Source organism: Trachemys scripta, chromosome 25 (assembly GCF_013100865.1).
Source record: "Trachemys scripta elegans isolate TJP31775 chromosome 25, CAS_Tse_1.0, whole genome shotgun sequence".
In the NCBI taxonomy this organism is placed as follows: domain Eukaryota; kingdom Metazoa; phylum Chordata; order Testudines; family Emydidae; genus Trachemys; species Trachemys scripta.
Window position 1 is genome coordinate 223501 of NC_048322.1, and position 19407 is coordinate 242907.

Genomic DNA, 19407 nt, shown 5'->3' on the forward strand with positions numbered 1-19407 from the left:
CTGCGGAGTTGGGGGGCAGGGCCCTCTGGCTGCCCCAGGACCCTGCCCAGGTGGACTCGCCGTAGGAAGCACACGGTGGGGCAGGGGATGCTGAATGCTCCGAGGTCAAACCCAGGAAGGTGAAGCCATGTGAGCTTCTTGGCCTGGAGACAGTCCGCTCCCAGAGAGGAGACTTCCCCAGAGTCCTGCCGGACTCCATAGGGAGCAGCTCCAGAGCATCGCCCGGGGACTCGGTGACAGTTCGTAACTCGGAGGTTCTCCAAATTCTCTCAATACAGGAGGATTTAGATGTGGCATCTGTAAGTGTCCTGGCAGGGAAGAGTGACATAAAATGACTTAGGGAGAAGATTTTCCCTTCGATTGAGGCCCTGGCTTGAAGTGAAACCCCACAGCGAGAACAGGGGCTGGAGAAGCTAACACCCCTGCTGTCTAGGGCGACCATGTTTCCAAAGGCTGGAGCTGGTGTCGCTACTGGTCCATGCCCTTCCTGCCTCCCCCACCACCCGCCTGGCTTGGGGCTGGCATCACCACTTAGCGACAAATGGCCACTTTGGCCAAAAAAGACGTATGGTCACCCCTACCGCTGTCTCTCTGATGCCCGGCCAGGGATCCTGGCGTTGCCGCAGTGGGATCCCTGGTCCATATACAGAACTTTCCCCACAGTGGCATGCACCAGGTTGAGTGGGGCTGGGATTAGGGGAGGAAGAGGGAAGATCCCACAAATCAGCCGGAATCCGGGTGTCACATTCAATGCTAGGAGGGTCTGGAGAACGTCCCGGAGATGGCACCACGCGGCGCTCAGACACCAAGTGTCTGTTCAGATGCGTCCCTACCCCCAACCCTCCCACCCAGAGGGATCACAGCTGGCTGAGCAGGAATCACTGGGCCTGCCGTAGGGTCACTGAGGCACGAATGAGCTTGGGTAGAGCTAACATTCCTCATCCCGCTCTCCGGCTGCAGATGCTGATCCGCTGGGTTTAAACTAATTCACACCTAGGGTGACAGTCGGGTAACGGCCCCACTAAGGGGGATCAGATCTCTCTCTGCTGTCTGAAGTGAGGGCAAAGCCGCCCCCACAAGGGGCCCATCTCCGGCTTCCTGCACCCGTAACTGTCTCTGGATGTTTCTTTCCCCAGCTCTCTGGCACTGCCCAGATTTGTCCAAAATCTCCCAGCCCGGGTCAGTGACTGTCAGGGCTGATTCCCCACTCTGGCACTTCGAGTGCAGAAGGTGGGGGCCTGCCAGGATTCTAAAAATTAATATTGGTCACTCCAGGTTGGTATTAAACTCCCAAGGTTACAGCTTCTCTCTGACCTTGGCTTGGTAAACGCTGCCACCACCCAAATGCAACCCCCCTTTTTTTGGAATGCAAACCCCCTTTTTTTGGAACCCAGGTGCACTTGGGAGTTCCTCCCTGAGGGGTACCCTCAAGCCCTTTCACCCCCCCCTCCGGGGAAGAGCTGAGAAAGAAAACAAAGGAAATCAGCTGTTGCCCCCAGCTAATGAAACATGTACACAAACCTCTTAGGACACCAAAACCCCAAATTCTGTTCTTAAAAAAGGTAAATTTTATTACACACAAAAAGAAAGAAAATGCATCTGGAACTTCGGCTTTTGCTAGATTTTAAAAGAGCAATTCCAAAAATTAAGCACCCAAAATAGCTCTCTTGAGGTCCAGCTTAAAGGTTACAAGCAAACAAAAGCACCTGGGGTTAGCACAGAGGAGTCCACAAGCCATGAGAAATAAACAGAGCTAAACCTAATCGCGTCTTTCTAAACATTCCTGATCTACTTACATATCTGGGGGTTGCAGATGAGTAGTTCTAGGCAGGATCTGATCTGTGATCGTACCCGGCTTAAAGCGTTTCACAGCACAACTGCTGGCCTGTTCCCTTCTTTCCCGGGGAACACCACCACACACAAAGGGGATGTCCCCCCCCCCATTTTAAAAAGTTCTAGCCCTCTCATTGGCTCTTTTGGTCATGTGCCCACTCCCTTTCCTTTTACCTATGTAGGGAGACTTTTTAACCCTTTACAGGTAAAGCAAGCAGAGAACAGGTACTCAGAGGGATTTTATAGCTAACGGGCTGGCTGGGCGTCCATAAAACAGAGCTCTCCCCCTTCATTTATCACAGGGACAGAAGAGAAGGGGGTCTCCCTGAACTCCGGGGGTGGGGTTAACCTGTGGAACTGAGCATGGCCTGGCTCAGGAGGGGCTGGGAGCTGGAACTGCTGTCGCCTACAGCACTCTCCTGAGTATAAATTCAACCACACCGCTTCCCGCACGCAGGACAGGAAGGGCTTACAGCAGCAGTGAAAAAAACCCCTCAGCTTCGTCAGTGCCGGGTACATCTACCATCGCTGCAGAAACGCCCGGGGAGAGGAGGCTGCAGGCGATGGGTCCGGCAGCACCTGGCCATTTACAGCGAGCTGGGGCCGGCGTTTAAAAACGATCATTCTGTTCGGTTTCAGGGTGGGTGTGTTTGGCACGGCAGCGCCTCGGGACAGCATCCCCTTTTGCTGCACTTGTAACACGCCCAGCGGGCAGAGGCGGGACGTTCTGGCGCAGCCTTCCAAGGGGAGCAGTGGGGGCAAAAAACCGAACTGGTTTCAAGCCTGAGCTCGATACCTTCATGGAGGGATTGGTTGGATGGGACTGCCCATAATGGCAAGTAGTCGATCAGCGACTGGTAGCAGCAAATATCTCCAAAGGCGGGTGATGGGACACTAGATGGGGAGGGCTCTGAGTTACTACAGAGAATTCTTTCCCAGGTGTCTGGCTGCTGGGTCTTGCCCACATGTGCGTGGTCTACTCGATTGCCATATTTGGGGATGGGAAGGAGTTTTCGCCTAGGTTAGATTGGCAGAGACCCTGGGTGGGTTTTTTTTCACCTTCCTCTGCAGCGTGGGGCATGGGTCACTTGCAGGTTTAAACTAGTGCGAATGGTGGGTTCTCTGTAACTTGGAAGTCTTTAAACCAGCCCCCACTCCTCCCTCGGCTGGAGGACCCCTGGGCTGGCAAAAGCCGTGCTCCCCGGACCCAACCCGCCCAGGGGAAAAGCATCTGTTCAAAGGCCCTTTTGATATGCCCCATGCAGGTTCCAGGGCCGCTGAAGGCTACTCCCACCCAGCTCTTAGGGGCTATATTGGATCATTTTTCTACCGCCCAGGCGAGTGGGAATATGTTTGTTCAGTCTTCTACGTCTCCCCGTCACGGGTTGGATGTCTCTGTCCATGTGTCTCTCTCTTCTCACTGGCACTTTAAGACCAAATCATCACAGGACTCAAGGCGCTGACTTTCTCATTTCCCTGGGGGTGCACGGCCCCCTGCTATGCCCCAGACCCCGCCCCCACTCCAACCCTTCCCCAAGGCCCCACCCCTGCCCGCCTCTTCCCACCCCCACTCTGCCCTCGCCCCCCACCCCTCTCCCCCAGCGCTGAACAGCTGATCTGCAGCAGGCAGGAGGCACTGGGGGGAGGGGAGATGGGAAGGGAAGGAGCTGATTGGTGGGGCCTGCTGGTGGGTGCTAAGCACCTACTATTCATTTTCCATGGGTGCTATGGATAGAAGTTACCACACGGTTCTTTCTAAGCAAACCTACTTTATTCTTAAGGTAAAAATCGTGGCAGAGAAAACATTGTTCTAATGGTTAGCTACCCTCGCTATTTAAAAACATACACATTATTAACACTCTTCAGGGTTTCTCTTCAACCCTCAGCCACTGGACCCAGTTACACCTTTCTCGGCTGGACCGAAGAGACCTTTATTAAAGATTCGTTCCCCATGATGGACTTATGGACTGTAAGCAAGTCCCCCCTTAACTTCTCTTTGTTCACCTAAATAGATTGAACTCCTTGAGTCTACCACTACAAGACCTGTTTTCTAATCCTTTAATCACTCGCGTGACTCTTCTCCGCCTCCGCTCCAATTTACCAACATCCTTCTTGAATGGTGGGCACGAGAGTATTCCAGAAGTGGTTTCACCAGTGCTAAATAAAGAAATAAAATAATCCCTCGCCTACTACTCAAGAATCCCATATTGATGCAATGCAGGTTCACGTTATACATTTTGCGGACGATGCCAAGCTGGGAGGGGTTGCAAGTGCTTTGGAGGAGAGGATTAATTCAAAATGATCTGGACAAACTGGAGAAATGGTCTGAAGTCAATAGGATGAAATTCAACACGGACAAATGCAAAGTACTCCACTGAAGAAGGAACAATCAGTTGCACACATACAAAATGGGAAATGACTGCCTAGGAAGGAGCACGGTGGAAAGGGATCTGGGGGTCACAGTGGATCACAAGCTAAATATGAGTCCACTGTGTAACACTGTTGCAAAAAAAGCAAGTATCACTCTGGGATGTATTTGCAGGAGTATTGTAAGCAAGACACGAGAAGTAATTCTGCTCTACTCCGCACTGATTAGGCCTCAACTGGAGCGGTGTGTCCAGTTCTGGGTGCCACATTTCAGGAAAGATGTGGACAAATTGGAGAAAGTCCAGAGAAGAGCAACAAAAATGATTAAAGGCCTAAAAAACATGACCCATGAGGGAAGATTGAAAAAATTGGGTTTGTTTACTCTGGAGAAGACTGAGAGGGGGCATGATCACAGTTTTTAAGTACATAAAAGGTTGCCACAAGGAAGAGGGAGAAAAATTGTTGTTCTTAACCTCTGAGAATAGGACCAGAAGCAATGGGCTTAAATTGCAGCAAGGGCGGTTTAGGTCGGACATTAGGAAAAACTTCCTAACTGTCAGAGTGGTTAAGCACTGGAATAAATCGCCTAGGGCGGTTGTGGAATCTCCATCATTGGGGATTTTTAAGAGCAGGTTGGACAAACACCTGTCAGGGATGGTCTAGATAATACTTAGTCCTGCCTTGAGTGCAGGGGACAGGACTAGATGACCTCTCGAGGTCCCGTCCAGTCCTACGATTTGATTATTAGCTTTTTTGGCCACAGCATCATACTGGGAGCTCATGGTCAGCTGATTATCCACCACGACCCCGAAATCTCTTCCAGAATCACTGCTTCCCAGGATAGTCCCTCATGCTGTACATATGGCCTCCATTCTTTGTTCCTAGAGGCATACATTCACATGTAGTTGTATTAAAACACACATTGTTTGCTTGGGCCCAGTTTACTAAGCGATCCAGATCGCGCTGAATCAGTGACTGTCCTCTTCTGTATTGACCACTCCCCCAATTCTTTGTCATCTGCAAACTTTATCAGAGATGATTTCATGTTTTCCTCCAGCTCACTAATAAAAATGTTAATTAGCGTCCGGCCAACACCACATCCATGTTGGGCCCCATTGGAAACAGACCCAATTGATGGCGATTCCCCTTTTATAATTACATGTTGGGACCTATTTGTTAGCCTGTTTTTAATCCATGTAATATGTGCCTGTGACGTTATTAACATAATCTGTAACCGTATAGATCACTGTTGCAACCACTGTTATATATTTGCAGGAAATATTGTACAAAGGTTGTCGTGTGAGGTGTCTATGGAAAGGTTATGATTTGCTGGTTATGATTATGCTAGCTGTATGCATATATCATTTTTGTAGTTGAAGTTATGAATATTGGCTCTATCCTATCTGTATTTCAAACTTGTGCTCTGCTTCTGGGTGACACCCCAGACAAGGTGGTGTTAGCTCTGCCTAGCCTGCTTGATGACCCATTAAGGACCATCAGCTATACAATAGATCCATTGAGAGAAGGCAGATATCCCTTGAGACTCAGCAAAGTATGCAAGGACTTGCCCGTGTGACTCCAGACTCCATTTTGCTGTAATTTTCCACAGTAAGAACAAAGAGGTGTTCTTACACCTGAAGCAGACTATAAAAGGCTGATGCCTCATCTCCATCTTGTCTTCAGTCCTGCTTCTTACCTCTGGAGGGACTTTGCTATAAACTGAAGCTTTGAACAAAGGACTGATGACCCATCCCAGCTGGGGATGTTCCAGAGACTTGATTTGAACCTGAACTTTATTCCACCACTGCTACAAGCCTGAACCAAGAACTTTGCCATTACTGTATGTAATTGATTCAATTTAATGAATTCTAGCTCTCATCTAGATCTTTTCCCTTTTATGAATAAACCTTTAGATTTTAGATTCTAAAGAATTGGCAACAGCGTGATTTGTGGATGAGATCTAACTTGTATCTTGACCTGGGTCTGGGGCTTGGTCCTTGGGGATCAAAAGAACCTTTTTTCTTTTACTGGGGTATTGGTTTTCATAATCATTTGTCCCCATAACGAGTGGCCCTGGTGGTGATATTGGGAAACTGGAGTGTCTAAGGGAATTGCTTGTGTGACTTGTGGTTAGCCAGTGGGGTGAGACCAAAGTCTTCTCCGTTTGGCTGGTTTGGTTTGCCTTGGTGTGCAAAGGAACCCCAGCCTTGGGCTGTAACTGCCCTGCTCTAAGCAATTGGTCCTGAATTGGCACTCTCAGTTGGGTCCCGCCAGAACCAGCATCGTTACAGTGCCATGTTCATATTATAGCATTCTAGTTTTTTAATCAAAATATCTTGTGGTGTCAAGTCAAATGCCCTATCGAAGTTACGTATTTTAGATCAATATTATTATCTTCATCAACCAAACTTGTAACCTCAACAAAAAAGTTATCAAGTTAGTTTGACAGGATCTGTTTTCCATAAACTCACACTGATTGGCGGTAATTAAGTACCCTCCTTTAGTTCTCTATTGATGGAGCAGCCCAATTGTGGGACTCAATCTTGAATGGTGGACTGAAATTGCATGTGAGCTTCCTCCATGTCATTGTGAAGGAGCAGGGAAAAGCAAAAATAAAGTAAGAAATGACCATTTTAGCACATGGTTCTTTGTCTCCAAGTCCCCAAATCTGAGCTACGTCCTGGCAACCAAAACTAACATCCAGTTATGCGACTGAATGGGCTTCAGGCAAGAGAGAAAAATCCACATCACAGACACTTTCAGTTTCATGTAAAATGAAATTCCAAAGCAGGTTACAGCTGCGAACTCAAAAATCAGGAGAACAGATTCTCACACTGCAGTCTCCTCTCATCCATTCAAACCTGCTTCAGGCAGCCCCACTTCATTATTACTGAGTCAAGTTATTTACAAAACATTTTCCCCCTTTCGAGGACACTAGAACATCCAGTCTTCTCATCTGGAAACAGCCCAGAAAAAGCTTTGCCAGGAGATAGAGGGATGAAAACCCATCACTCTGTGGTTTTGTGATCCATTCAATCCCCCCTCCGGGTCTCTGACACTTTCATCTCCAGCCCTACTGAGTCTGGTTTAAGATCGAATTGTGATTCCTCAGCATGGAGAACCGAGAAGACTGTGTCACATGACTCTTTGGGAGGTGGAAGGGTAAAATGTGGGGAGGTTACGCTCCATTGTCGTTCACACAGAAGCTAACTGCTGGGTTGAGGGGGGATTGAACGGTAATGGAAAAGGAGGGAATCCATCAAGCACACTCTATACCCTTCCGGTGTCATGGCAGCTGAAATGACACTTTAATCCTCTCCCTGCTCCAGATCTTTGTTATATTTAAGTATATTTTTAAATGAGAAAAATGGTAGGAACAAGATCTGCTGTTCAATACAACCCAGGGCAACCGGGAATGAGACAATCGGTCACCAAAGGGGGAACTCGGTGACTCTACCAATTGCTCTGCTAATGGGAGTAAAAGTCGAAATGTGATGCTCGGAGTTTTGTCTAGACTAGAAGGTGGTGTAGATTAGGACCGGTCAAGGGGAAATATCTTAGTTAACCCTGACCATTATATCTGGCCTACGTCAGCACTGCAAATATAGTTGTCTTTTTACATGAGGATAGCTACCTCAAGCTAGCTAACCCCTGGGAAAATCCCAGAGGAGCCAAGGCCCAGCTAGATTTTACTTCAATGTAGCAAGCAAAGTTGCAGTGGGGGAGGTCAGGGTTGGATATTAGGAAACACTATTTCACTAGGAGGGTGGTGAAGCACTGGAATGGGTTCCCTAGGGATGTGGTGGAATCTCCTTCCTTAGAGGTTTTTAAGGCCCAGCTTGACAAAGCCCTGCCTGGAATGATTTAGTTGGGGTTGGTCCTGCTTTGAGCAGGGGGTTGGACTAGATTAATAGATTCTAGGACTGGAAGGGACCTCGAGAGGTCATTGAGTCCAGTCCCCTGCCCTCATGGCAGGACCAAATACTGTCTAGACCATCCCGGATAGACATTTATCTAACCTACTCTTAAATATCTCCAGAGATGGAGATTCCACAACCTCCCTAGGCAATTTATTCCAATGTTTAACCACCCTACCAGTTAGGAACTTTTTCCTAATGTCCAACCTAAACCTCCCTTGTTGCAGTTTAAGCCCATTGCTTCTTGTTCTATCCTTAGAAGCTAAGGTGAACAAGTTTTCTCCCTCCTCCTTATGACACCCTTTTAGATACCTGAAAACTGCTATCATGTCCCCTCTCAGTCTCCTCTTTTCCAAACTAAACAAACCCAATTTTTTCAGCCTTCCTTCATAGGCCATGTTCTCAAGACCTTTAATCATTCTTGTTGCTCTTCTCTGGACCCTCTCCAATTTCTCCTGAGGTCTCTTCCAATCCTAATATTCTATGATTGTATAAGATGATGGCATCCCATCTCCCCTACCTGGGGCTGATGGACATTCCCGGTAGGAGGGACATACATTCTCATGACTGAGGACGAAGGAGCGGATAGAAAGGACCAAGAGATTCACTCCAACAGTGTGTTACTCTTCTGGGGGGAGCTGCGGGACCACAGTGATGCAAACACTGCAAAGAGCCTTAAAGGTCACTATGTGGGAATTAGAAAAGTATTAAAAACCTTTTTTTTTTTGGACAGCCTTAGACAAGGTTTTTATGGTGCTTATCTCCCCTGTGGAGACTCTGGTGTCTAACCAGGTGTGAGCTCTGATTGAAGCTTTTCCCACACTCCGAGCATCGATAGGGCCTTTCCCCTGTGTGGATTCTCTGATGTATGATGAGGGTTGAGCTCACACTGAAGCTTTTCCCGCACTCGGAGCATTTATAGGGTCTCTCCCCCGTGTGGAGTCTCTGATGCGCAACAAGGGCTGAGCTAACACTGAAGGTTTTCCCGCACTCGCAGCATTCGTAGGGGCGCTCTCCCGTGTGGATCCTCTGATGCGCAATAAGGGCCGAACTCTGAGTGAAGCTTTTCCCACACTCGGCGCATCTATAGGGGTTCTCTCCCATATGTATTCTCTGATGCTGAGTAAGGTTGGAACTGTCAGTGAAACTTTTCCCGCAGTCGGAACAGGTAAAGGGCCGATGCCCCGTGTGAATTCGCCAATGTGTAATAAGGTTTGAGCTCACGCTGAAGCTTTTCCCGCATTCGCAGCACTTATAGGGCGTCTCTCCCGTGTGGATCCTCTGATGCCGAATAAGGGTGGAGCTCCGACTGAAGCTTTTCCCGCACTCGCAGCATTCATAGGGTCGCTCCCCTGTGTGGGTTCGCTGGTGCCGGATAAGATCGGAGCTGTCAGTGAAGCTTTTCCCGCACTCGCAGCATTCATAGGGTCTCTCCCCGGTGTGGGTTCTCTGGTGCCTGATAAGGTTGGAGCTGTCCGTGAAGCTTTTCCCACATTCCGAGCATGTAAAGGGCTTCTTTCCCATGTGAATTCTCCAGTGTGTAATAAGGTTTGAGCGTCTGTTGAAGCTCTTCCCACACTCGGAGCACGAAAAGGGCCGATTGCCCGTGTGGATGGTCTGGTGGGCGATCAGGTTGGAGCTCACGGTGAAGCTTTTCCCACATTCCAAGCATTTAAAGGGTCGGTTTCCCGTGTGCACTCTCTGATGGCGAATCAGGTGCGCGTTCCGATGGAAGGTTTTCCCGCACTCACCGCATTGGTGGGGTGGCTCTCTGTCGCAGATTCTCTCGTGTCGAAGAACAGCCGAAGGGTTACCGACGTTTTCTCCCCACTCAGGGCGTGTGTGGTCTCTCTCACTTGTGGGGATGCTCTGCTGGGCTGTGGTTTCCTTGTGACTTCCCTGACAATTACCCTCTTTCTCCCTTGGCTCAGTTCCCTGCTCCCTTTCTGGCCTGTGCTGAGTCTCACAACCTTTTCCCTGCCCACAACTCATGGACACATTCCCTTCAGATCTTTGTGATAACGCCCCATATGCTTCCACGTGCTCAGCGTCTTCCTGCTGAGGGTTCTGCTCCTCATTCTCACTCACCATCCCATCACCTGCTGGGACAGAGAGAGAAACCTCAGAAACAGGAATGGAAAAGGGGAGAGGATGACCCTAAGCACCCGGCTCTTCACACCCTACACACGACTGCCATGATTTTTTTGGCAGACAATATGCCTTGTGGGGCATCATTTGAAAATGACCAACGCACTAACCAATAATAGTATTGCAAACTATACGTACTATAGTGAAATTATACATACTCGCAACATTTGTGCTTTGAAGTCTGTGACTAACAGGTATTTAAACTAGGCATGTCAATGTAAACAGAGCTCTCCGAGTAGGGTTATCGGGTTGTAATTTAAAATATATCCAAGGGTCATAGACTCAGAGTATCAGGGTTGGAAGGGACCTCAGGAGGTCATCTAGTCCAACCCCCTGCTCAAAGCAGGACCAACCTCAACTAAATCATCCCAGCCAGGGCTTTGTCAAGCCTGACCTTAGAATCATAGAATATCACGGTTCGAAGGGACTTCAGGAGGTCATCTATTCCAACCCCCTGCTCAAAGCAGGACCAATCACCCCCTCTCCAAGCCTCCAGCCAAGATTTATTAACGTTTCAGCCCAGCGGTGGTGTCATTTTTCTGGCGGGGATGTGTTACACAGGGATAAAATGTTATTTAAGGGTAGCTGAAATAATACAACTCATTGTCCAAAACAACATAATGGGGATTTTATCGAAACTAGAATAAATGGAACTTGATTCTACAATTACATTAAATAGATGAATATATATAATAAAAAAGGTACATATATACATATAATACACCCTATAAAACTTACTACTGAGTGTACTTAACTATAACCCTCCAAATAAAGAAATATATCTATCTCGGTATGCACAGGCGATTATCTCATAGGTTCCTCTTTTCCCCAAATATCTCACTGGGTGCGGTGTAACGCCCAAGTCAGTCTTTGAGCCTCGAGTGCCCCTCGTGACTTCCTGAAGAGATAGACTCAACTCCAGTGACGCTTGGTCATCGGGGTGAACGTTAGACCAGACCCATTGGCAGTCCTGTTCAGGCTGTCTGGGACCATGCGAATCAGTGATAAGAGACAACCGGAACCGACGGTCAGGAATAGACAGGAATGGATGCTCAGAAAGACGGCTGTCAAACATGGACTGACTTGACGAGCCAGCTTTAAACTAAAAGGACTTTTCGCTGCATGTCTGTCTGTCCTGCTCCATTTCAATCTCTCCACTTACTCTTGGAATTTCTCTGTCCCAGTTTCCCTCTAGCTGGCCTTCTTCCCTCTCCCTGTTTCTCTCAGTTTACTCACAGGCTCTCTGTTTCTCTCCATCTGTCCCTCAACCATCTGGCTGCATCTATCCCTCAACCATCCCCAGTCTTCTCCTCCAGATATCACTACCTCCCCCACACATACATCTTCTCAGAGGGAAGGGCTACCTCCTGCTCCATAGAAAAACACATTCATGAATATGTTGGTTTAGGGGGTTGTAAAAATACAAGCAGGAAGCCACCTCTTGGTAAACACCTAAGGGCTGTGAAGAGATGATGCCTGACCTGATAGTGTATTTTGCCACCTTGCACCAGTCAGCTTACAGAAAGGGTTTTGATGAACCGGGCCAAGGCCTGGGACCCAGAAGATCAAAAGGACTAGGGTGACCAGACAGCATATGTGAAAAATTGGGACGGGGGTGGGGGGTAATAGGAGCCTATATAAGAAAAAAAACCAAAAATCGGGACTGTCCCTATAAAATCGGGACATCTGGTCACCCTAAAAAGAACTTGAGCAGTTTAAAAAGTGATTCCTTTTCAGGATGGGGAAGGCAGTTCAGGTAATTGTTTGGGGGGGGAAAGACAGACGGGGGACCCCATTGAGATGTTTGAAGAAGTCAGGCCTGCCTCGCTGACCATCAGGGGATGGCAGGCCTCCGGATAAGAAAGGCAGGTGTGAAGATGGCTATTTTAAAAATCCTTTTTTCCCTCTTATCCTTTTTTCCCCACTGCAGAATAAACATTACTCTGTTTGTCACCATGCACCACTGATCCCGGACACCCGAAGGGAAGAACCGTGGGAATTTGCATTCAGCCTGAGCTGTCTGGGTAAGCACAATCGATACACAGGGTATTTAGTCCAGAGGCCAGTCGAGGAGCTGGAAACTTGCAGAATTTCATTCCCGGAGAAGGCCTGACGCGTGATGGGGAAACAGGGGGGCCACTCAGAGACATTGGAACAGACGGAGGTGAAACCAGAACTAGGACCCCCACTTCCCTTCCTCTCACCACTCTCAGGCCTCCCCACCTCCTGGGACCCCCCACGAGCACCTGCTCTTTGTGTTTTCTCAGTGACGAAACACAGAGCGCTAATAGGTGACCTGATCGCAGAAGCCTGAAGTAGACCAAGGAGTGGAGTTTTTAATTACCCACTCAGACTGCGGGGCGGGCTGATGAGCTAAGGAGCTCATGATCTCATTCGCCGAGAGGGTCGTTAGAAAGTGGAGTAAGACGAGGCCCTGAAACATAAGCCTTGTATCTAAGGTGACCAGATGTCCCAATTTTACAGGGACAGTCTTGATTTTGGGGGCTTTTTCTTATATAGGGTCTATTACCCGTCCCGATTTTTTATACTTGCTGTCTGGTTACCCTGCTTGTATCAGAGGCCTGGTATGAGGCCTGAGGCCTGAACTAAAGTAATGGTCAAGACATTGCTAACTTAAAGCAAAGTTAAGCTGTGAGCCAGAGGCAGGCCCTGCTCACAGAAGCTGGCAAGAAGGCGGCTGCTTAAAGCACGTATAAGCACTAATAAGATGAACTTGTGCCAGGATGGCACCTGAACATCCCGGTACGAACACATTCCAGAGCGATAACAAGGAACAGGCAGACCCATCCTAAAGACAGGGTCAAAAGGACAATATGATGGATAGACTTGTTTGTTCGAACCAACCTGTACCAGGGGAGAGGCAGCACCCTAATGCGTAGAGGGGCTGTACCTCAACGCGTCAGGAGTGATGTGTAACCTGTTTGTACCGGTGTATAAAAATGCATCACTGAGTGGACGTCTTTGTCCGGCCGAGGGGGCAGTGGAGAGTCCCGCCACTGACTGAGAAGGTCCATTGTCAGGGGGCAAAAATTCGTAGTATGTCCTGTAGAGTCTGTGGGGAACTATTACTGTGCTTCGTTTGACAATGGCCGGGTGCCTTCGTTCCTTATCGGAGCCTGTGGTCATTGGGGGTTCTCTCGGGGTCTGCTGTGTCAGCGATCTGCAGAGCCGGGGCAGCACACAGAGGGAAGACACACACACATGCAGCCGAATGTTCTCGACATCAGACAGAGCAGAGCACCACACCGGTGGCGTCTGACAACAGAAAGCAGTTGTGAGGAACGGCCAGGGGGTGCTAGCAGACCCCGGGAAGAAGTATGGTCTCAAGATGGTGAAAGGGCCGAGGACAAGAGCAGATGGCGTGGCTGCAGGGAACTGGGAGGGTGGGTCTGGTGGAGGGACTATAAAGAAAACGCAGGGAAGTGCCAGCAAAGAGAAAGCATCTCAGGCTGTTGGTCTGGGATCTACAGGGTCAGTGGGGAGCGTGGGAGAGCTGTGGGGGATGTTATGGTGAGGTGGGAGGGGGTGGTCTTGGGGGCTGTGGCTGGTGGAGCAGAGGTAGACAACCAGAATACAGTATTTAAGGGTTATTAGGTTAGTCCGGTAAAGTGAAACTTCACTCAAAGTTCATGTAGTCGGAAGCATATGCCCAGCTTTTCCCAAAGCCCCCTCAACTTAGGTCATGTCTACTGTCACGGAGTGTGGGGGAGTCAGGGCCCTGCATCCCCCACTTCCTGCGATTCCCCGGGACTCTCAGCCAGCCAGTGACACAGAAGGTTTATTAGCCAACAGGACACAGTCAAAACAGAGCTTGTAGGTATGGAAAGCAGGACCCCTCCGTCAGGTCCCTCTTGCGGGGTGGGGAAGCCAGACCTGGGTTCTGGGCCTCCCCCTGTGTCCCCAGCCAGCTCTAAACTGCAACCCCCTCCAGCCCCTCCTCTGGCCTTTGTCTCTTTCCTGGGCCAGGAGGCCACCTGATCTCTTTGTTCTCCAACACCTTCAGCTGGCACCTTTCAGGGGAGGGCCCCAGGCCAGGAGACAGGTTGTCGGCCATTCTCTGTGCAGACACCATCACACTGGCCCTCTCGGGCTCTGCAACAATCACACCCCCTTATCCCCCACCTAGATACTTAAGAACTGCATAGGGGAAACTGAGGTACCCACACAGTATTCAGAGAAAACATTAAGAACATTCCAACTTTGTCACATCTATGCTTATGAGCGTACAGAGGCACAGCTGGACCGCTGTAAGACCGCTCGTGTAGCCGTGTTACACCGACAGGAAAGAGCACTCCCGCCGGCGTAATAAAACCAGCTCAACGAGCGGCACTGGCTATGTCAGTGGGAGAGCGTCTCCCACTTATGCCGACCAAATGTCTGTCGCTTGGGGAGGGGTGTTTTTTTTCACACCCCGTGAGCGACAAGTTTCGTTGACATAAGTGCTCGTGAAGACATGGCCTGAGTCCCTCTATTTCCCTGTTTCCCTGTCTGAATCTCTCTGCCTTGGGAAGCAGCCAACTGAAAGCCCAGGTGGTTCGTAACCTAGTCTCTTTGTCCCAAGTTGCAGCCCCATCACGTTATCATGTTCGGATCATAGTCACTATAAGTGATACATTCCCTGTCTCCAATTCCCAGCTTCTGGCAAACAGTGGCTAGGGACACCATCCCTGCCCATCCTAGCTAGTAGCCATTGATGGACCTATCCTCCATGATCTTATCTAGTTCTTTTTTGAACCCTGTTATAGTCTTGACCTTCACACCATCCTCTGGCAAGGAGTTCCACAGGTTGACTGGGCATTGTGTGAAGAAATACTTCCATTGTCTCTCCAGCACGCTCCACTCCTACACATGGACTATCCTTGATAGTGTCTCCATGCCAACCTAGACAGGCCTATCTTACTTCAAAACAGCCATTCATTCTTTCTCTGGGACAGGGAAGCAGAGTTATGCATATTTTTTTCCATAAGACTACACTTCAATTCCCACATTCTCCACAGGCAAAGTGAAGAGGTAGGATAATGAACCAAAGAAAAGTTGTGTGGGAAGAGACCTCAGGAGGTCATCTAGTAGTAGTACATGACCAAGTATATACTGAGACCCTCCATTACCGGTGTTTGTCTAACCAATTCCAAAAAAACCTCCAGTAATTGGGATTCCACAATCCCGTGGTAACCTATTCCAGTACTTAATTATCTGCCTAGTTAGAATTTTTTTCCTAATACCCATACTAAATCTTGGTTGCTGCAGATGAAGCCAACTACTTGGGTCCGACCTCAGTGGACATAGAGAATAATTGATCACCACCCTCTTTATAACAGCCTCTAAGATTGTTATCAGGTCCCCCCCTCAGGACCCTTCAGAGGTCATGTCTGAGGATAACGAGGTAGCTCTGTGGAGGTCTACTTCTGAATGGATATGAAGCAGGGCAAGGTTGCATGTGTCCAGGCCAGAGAAAAAAGGCATTACAGTAATTCAGAGAGGAGATGATGTGAGCTTGGATAAGAGTTTTTAGCCGTGTGGATGGATAGGAGAGGCCAGATCTTGAGGACATTCCGCAGAAAGAAAATGCAAGATGTAGACAGCCTAGATATGAAGACCTAGTGAGAGGTTTGCATCAAAAATGGGCCTAGATGACATGCAATATGGTGGTGGTGTCTGAAAGCGATAGAGAAAGGAGGTGATGGGATGGCTTGGGGGGAATATTAAGAGCCATGATTTTCACTGTTGATCTTGAGCTGATGGCAAAAGATCCATGAGGAGACGTCAGAGACAAGCTGAGGTTTTCGTTGGGACAGAAGGAGATGGCTCTGGAGCAGAAGCGGCAGATCTGTGAGTCACCAGCACAGAGACGGTAGTTGAATGTGTGTGTGCGCGGAGGGAGATTACCCAGAGAGCAAATGCAGAGGAGGAAGAGAAGGGGACAGGGAATCCCCACGGAAATTGGGAGTGGGGATGAGGAGGATCCTCTGAAGGACACGCCGAAGAAGTGATTAGACAGGTAGGAGGTGAACCAGGAGAGGACCAGGGAAGACAAGATTTCAAAATGAAAGGCACGATCAGGGGTGTCAAAAGCGGCTGACAGGTCAAGGAGGAGGAGGAGGATGGAGTGCGGGCTCTGAGCTTTGCCGAGGGCGAGGTCATTAGAGACTTCGGCAATAGCAGCCCCAGGGGACTGCTCCAAATCTCTGACTCCCTGAAACCTTCCCTTCCCATTCCCAGGTAACCCAGATCTCCTACCCAATCCTCCCACCCCACTGCTGGGCTCTCCACTCCCTTTTCCCCATTCCCCATCTTCCTCTCCCGCAACCAACCCCTCTACCTGTCCCCAGGAGCTCTCCTCCCTGACTCCCTTCCTCCTGCTCCGATTCTCTCCCTCCTCTTCCTCAACCAGCCCTCCCCGATTCTCTCGAAGTCCTATTCTTCCACACAGGTGTTCCCTTCCTCTCACTGCTCTCAGCCCTCATAAGAACAGCCATACTGGATCAGACCAAAGGTCCATCTAGCCCAGTATCCTGCCTTCCAGCCACAACCAATGCCAGGTGCCCCAGGGGGAATGAACAGAGCAGGGGATCATCAAGTGATCCATCCCCTGTCACTCATTCCCAGCTTCTGGCAAACAGAGGCTAGGGACACCATCCCTGTCCATCCTGGCTAATAGCCATTGATGGAACTATCCTCCAGGAATATATCTAGCTCTTTTTTGAACCCTGTTATAGTCTTGGCCTTCACAACATCCTCTGGCAAAGAGTTCCACAGATTGACTGTGCGTTGTATGAAGAAATACTTCCTTTTTTGTTTTAAACCTGCTGCCTATTCATTTCATTGGGTGACCCCTAGTTCTTGTATTATGAGAAGGAGTAAATAGCACTTCCTTATTTGCTTTCTCTACACCAGTCATGATTTTATAGACCTTTATCATATCCCCCTTAGTCGCCTCTTTTCCAAGCTGAAAAATCCCAGTTTTATTAATCTCTCCTCATACGGCACCCGTTCCATACTCCTAATCATTTTTTTGCCCTTTTCTGAACCTTTTCCAAGTCCAATAGATCTTTTTTCGAGATAGGGTGTGCACATCTGCACGCAGTATTCAAGGTGTGGGTGTACCATGGATTTATATAGAGGCAACATGACATTTTTCTGTCTTATTATCTATCCCTTTCTTAATGATTCCCAAAATTCTGTTCGCTTTTTTGACTGCCGCTGCACCTTGAGTGGACGATTTCAGAAAACTATCCACAATGACTCCAAAATCTCTTTCTTGAGTGGTAACAGTTAATTTACACCCCACCATTGTATATGTATAATTGGGATTATGTTTTCGAATGTGCGTTACTTTGCATTTATCAACATTGAATTTCATCTGACATTTTGGAGCCCAATCACCCAGTTTTGAAAGATCCTGTTGGAGCTCTTCACAGTCTGCCTGGGACATAACTATCTGGAGTAGTTTTGTATCAAATGTTGCCACCTCACTGTTAGCCCTTTTCCCAGATTGTTTATGAATATGTTGAACAGGACTGGTCCCAGTACAGATCCTGGGGGACACTACTATTTACCTCTCTCCATTCTGAAAATGGACCATTTATTCCTACCCTTGTTTCCTCTCTTTTAACCAGTTACTGATCCATGAGAGGACCTTCCCTCTTATTCCATGACAGCTTACTTTGCTTAAGAGCCGTTGGTGCTTAAGACCTCTCCCTGTTATGTGGCACCTCATGAGCACCAGCTCCCCATCATCTTCTTCTCTCCCAATGCTTCCTGCCCTCCCTTCTCCCAAGGAATCCTGGAGAGGAACTTCACATGGTCTCCTGTCAGCAGATGGTCCCACCCTCATGCACTTGTGAAGTTGTTCTAGCAGATGGGCATATCGGTTATACTTAGGCTTGGAAAGATTAGATTTTTATTGGTACATACTGATGAACACTGATTGCACCGTACATTCACATACTGGTGGAAAAATATTTCTATCGATAAATCATCTATATTTCCAGATAGGCAAAATAAGAAAAAAAATGCTGCTTGAGAACTTATTAGGATTCGATGTAAGGCTATTTACTTGGTATAGTTTGACATGGGATATTGACTATTTGTGTTTTAACAGTCATAAAGCCTTCACTTTTTCCAATATTGACATCTGTGGTCATAAAATAATTGCCTGGCCTCTCCCCTCCCCCGCATAATTTCCTGAAACTGTGAAAATTTGACTCATAGACTATCAGGGTTGGAAGGGACCTTAGGAGGTCATCTAGTCCAACCCCCTGCTCAAAGCAGGACCAATCCCCAACTAAATCATCCCAGCCAGGGCTTTGTCAAGCCAGGCCTTAGAATCATAGAATATCAGGGTTGGAAGGGACCTCAGGAGGTCATCTAGTACAGCCTTAATAACCTCTAAGGAAGATTCCACCATCTCCCTAGATAACCATTTAAAATCATTTAAAGTCCAGGACTTCTATGGCAGTATTCTCTGAAATGGTTCCTGTTCCATGCACAAAGGGCTTGTAAGAGAGCAGAACTGAAAACTCTTGATGTGTGGATCAGACAATGGTGTAGGGAGGAGGGAATTTCAGTTTATTAGGAACTGTGGAAGAACTCCAAAGAAATCAAAATGGAACCAGATTGCTGCCACATCAAATTCAGAAAAGATAGTAGAGGATTCTTTTTTTAAAATTAAGGGGTGTGGGAAAGTCAACAGGTGTGGAGGAGCAAGACATCTCTTAGGGTTGAGTTTATTAAAGGGGGATGTTTATATGTCAGTAAAGAAGATACGAAAGAAGTTGGTAACATACAGATAGGAGCTAGCGAGGAACAGTCAAATGAAAAATAATCCCCTTTAAACAGAACATATGAAGGAAAGCAACTGAATATTGACAAAAATCTAGAAAGACTTGTATACAAATACAAGAAGTCGAAATAATACAATGGTTGAAACAAAGTGCTTGATATGTCATGAGGTATGGATATAATAGGCTAATCGGAAGGAAACGCGTTAGATTATCTTTTGGTTTAGCTTGTGAATTGTCCCTATGCTAAGGTCCCTCACCAAAGGTTCTTAAGCAAAGTAAGCTGTCATGTGATAAGAGGGAAGGTCCTCTCATGGATCAGTAACTGGTTAAAGGGCAGA

The 19407-nt window shown here is 48.1% G+C and overlaps 1 pseudogene; it reads right to left on the reverse strand.

Moving 5' to 3' along the window:
• Positions 1-19407, reverse strand: part of LOC117870067 — a 48335-nt pseudogene that overhangs the window by 25659 nt on the left and 3269 nt on the right.